The sequence below is a fragment of the Salmo salar genome, chromosome 12 (assembly GCF_965601325.2).
Source record: "Salmo salar chromosome 12, fSalSal1, whole genome shotgun sequence".
Lineage (NCBI taxonomy): Eukaryota > Metazoa > Chordata > Actinopteri > Salmoniformes > Salmonidae > Salmo > Salmo salar.
In genome coordinates this window covers 55,445,356-55,448,998 of record NC_138302.1, presented here as the reverse complement: position 1 = coordinate 55,448,998, position 3,643 = coordinate 55,445,356, and the positions used below count along the sequence as shown (strand labels likewise).

The 3,643-nt window shown below is 38.4% G+C and overlaps 1 long non-coding RNA gene across 1 annotated transcript; it reads left to right on the top strand.

Moving 5' to 3' along the window:
* Positions 1-834: 834 nt before the first annotated feature.
* Positions 835-1,717, top strand: LOC145859528 (uncharacterized). The gene is made up of 3 exons (XR_014379730.1): positions 835-972; positions 1,334-1,374; positions 1,519-1,717. It is a non-coding gene; the product is annotated as an uncharacterized LOC145859528 (long non-coding RNA).
* The last annotated feature ends 1,926 nt before the right edge of the window (positions 1,718-3,643 follow it).

Below are 3,643 nucleotides of genomic sequence, written 5' to 3'. Positions count from 1 at the left end.
TCATTAATGTAAGTGCCTTTGACATGGGTTAATCTTTCAACTCCTTTTGGTGATATTGTGTAGTGTAGGCAATATTCAATATCATTCATTTAGCCTAATTTGTTTTTCAGAGAAAACCAATTCTCAGAGTTAAGAATTCCCCTTGTGAATATGATGCAGATTGTATCAACCTTTAGTTCTGTATTATCCATGATGAGATGTTCTTACCACAACCTTCTTATACTTTTATGTTGTACAGACCTACAGCCAGACAGGATGATCAGAGCCAATGTATGTTCCAAAACAAAATACATCAAACACTGCACACACTACTAACACAACTACACACATGCATGTACAAACACATATTCTAATTTCATTTTCATATTGTTTCTGTTCTAGGTGATTTGGTGATGGGAGCTATGAGCAGTGCAGCCATGTTGGATTCAAGGGATGCTGGGATCTATTCTCTCATCACCTCTATACCGTCCACATTTTTGCCCTCAGGTGAGTTTGTAACAGAATGTCTTCTATCCCCGTCTTCCTGACCTGGGATGTGAATTTGGGACCCTCAGCACAATAACACTTAATCACTCAATGCCAACCATACTGACTTACATTTTTTAATCAGAGCACCTTGAAAGCGTGAGAACAGAGCTGTAAGTCTCCAGGGTGGTTAGATTCAGGACGAGAAGTGTGAAGTCACTTCTTCTGCCCCCCCCCCCCCCCACACACACACATACACAGACACACAACCTCTTACTTTGTCTCTCTCTGTGAGATACAGGTCCTGTGCAGGTATCTGCAAATGAAGATGTAAGTACAGTAAAAATAATAACCTTGGATATAGATACATACTTGTTTTCGGACGGACAGACAGACAGTCTGAGGGATAATAAGGACCTTTCTCTCTCTCTTTCCTCCAGGCTGATTCAGAGAATGCAGGGGTCTACAACCTGATCACTTCTGTACCATCCACATCTGTACCATTAGGTTTGTCTATTTAACTATTTCCCACTGATTCATAACATGTAGAGCTTTCTATAGGACTCAAAGTTGTTTAGGCTTGGATTTTGGTCTGAGGTAGTCATATCAGTAACCATGTATGTATATAAGTTAATATATACATAAGATAATGTGTTAGTGCATGAGAATAGAGCTGTACGTCTACAGGATGGTTTGAGTCAGGAGGAGAAGTGTGAAGGGACATTAAGCACAGCAAAGTGACATGCAGAACCACACCCACACTGACGCGTACACACACACACACACACACACACACGCTCGCACACACACACACACACACACACACACACACACAAACACTCACTCAGGCTCCTTCTGTGTTGTACAGGTCCTTTTGAAGAAAATGGAAAGTCATCTGAAAACGACAATGTAAGTTCAGAATCACCCACTGTGTTTGGTGATTGTGAACGGCTCTCAGTTTCAGATTGATGTTACATCCTTTTAAATGACATTACATTTACAGTACTGTAGAATTGAAGGACTGAAGTTAAACTGTCTGTTTCTTTTCTCTAGTCTGATACGTACCACGTATACAGCTCAATCCCCGACAGACCAGCAACCTCAGCCCAGCCAGATGGGTTGTACAGTCTTCTGCAGACACACTGAAACTACACCACTGGCTCTCTGTATGTCTCACAGAAATACTGTTTCTTTCAGGATGTCCTTTATTTATCACACATCATGTTACTGTAAATAAGTATCTAATACATCTACTGCAGTGCTGTTTTCGATCTGTAAGCGACATCCAGTAAGCAGCCGCTAGAGGCCCCTACCACCGCCAGAAACAACCGTAGGATAGTAGAATACACATGTGCAGTTTAGAAATGTGGTTCTGCATCAGCAGTTTTCTCTTGTTATGTCAGTCACTGACAGTCACTCAATTATCCCATGTCAGCTAAGATTTTATAGATTGCTAGGCAAGTTAGTCTCGCCAGCTATCTAAGCCATGTAGTAATGGCCAAATTAATGCCCAGGGGCCCTGACATTTTGTTAGTCACTCTCACTCAGATATCAAATGAACATGGAATAGGTCATGGCAAAATGTGTAGAATTGTAGGAAATTAGCTTTTAAACTGAATTTTATTATTTCAACGACAATGTGTTGAATTTCAGGAAATTTGCTTAATAACTTCAAAGTTCTCTCCGCCCCATGGCGAAATGAGTAGAATTGCAGGACATTAACTTTAAACCTCCAAATGTTTCTCTCCGCCGCCACGAGCGGGACCACTAAAATGTTTTGTCGGCGAGGTGGGCAAATCTCGCTTAGGGCCCCCAAAATGCTTGGAACTGCCTTAATTTACTGTATCACTCATGGACACCTGGCTTGTGTTACATACCTATCCATAATGTCTGTTAATGTGTTAGTATTTTTATTTGGGGATTTTGGAGGGGTCCGGGGCATACTCCCCTTTAAGCATTTTTAAGTAAATGCCCAAGTAAATATATACTGTATTTATATCTATTCTGTCATCGGTGTGATGTCTCCTTCATAACGGTTTGATACAATTTACTAAATAAAATATATTTGTGTTCAAAATCGATAGATACAGACAATTTAAAAATAAATAAATATATAACATATTCACACATAATGCAAAAAACAGGTAAATAGGAAATTAAGATAAATTAAGTCATTAAGATCCAAAGGGGTATTGCTAAGACATTTTTCTTGGTGAAATTCATCTTGCGTTGAAATATGCTTGTAATATAACCCAGATGCACCCAAAAAATCTGGAGACAAAGTCTAATGTTATTTTAACAATTTTTGCGGCAAATGTTAGCAAACCCCAAAAGCCTGATCTTATAGCAAAATTATTGATATTGACATTGCCCACATACTTTGTTACAAGCTACAAAATATAACATTTCAGTTTTAAAAATGTTTACATTGTTGGCAACATCAGATCATCAAAACTGAAAAATATAGATTTCCTAAATGTTATTCAAATCTCCCAATTTCTCCATGTTTACTTGTTAACTTATTATTTTCCAAGTTCCCAGTTGAATTTCAACTTAGCACCTCAGTCGCTCCTTCAATGTGCAGTGTTGTAGACACATTCTAGCCTTGAAGTCCAATGACTGCGGAGTGATTTAGATGTAAATGGCGTAAGAACACAACTTCATTACATTTTTTTCCACTTAATATGAGCTTACATTCTGTTTCGATGCACACATGAGCCCAGCGGACAGGATGGTCGATTATGCTATGGGGGATGGCTTTGTTTGTTGAAAAGGGGTGGCTCCCCCCTCACCTCCCATACATAGATCTTTCTATTGTGTTATTGACTGTATGTTTGTTTATGTGTAACTCTGTTGTTGTTTTATCTTGGCCAGGTTGCAGTTGTAAATGAGAACTTGTTCTCAACTGGCCTACCTGGTTAAATATATGTGAAATAAAACAAAATAAAAAATAAATCCCTCTTCTATAAGACCTTTAAGGTACAGCAAATACAAACCCTATGTTTTTTTCTCCGTTTGAAATGCTCTCTTCTGTAAAACAAAAAAGTAAGCAGAATAAATTTACTTTGACCATTCCCTCATCTTTGTTAGTATTTTACATGATTTGATTTTGATCTTGATTATTCAAGATAGACAACAGTACATAGTTGTTGCATTATGTCACCTTTTTCTGGCCATC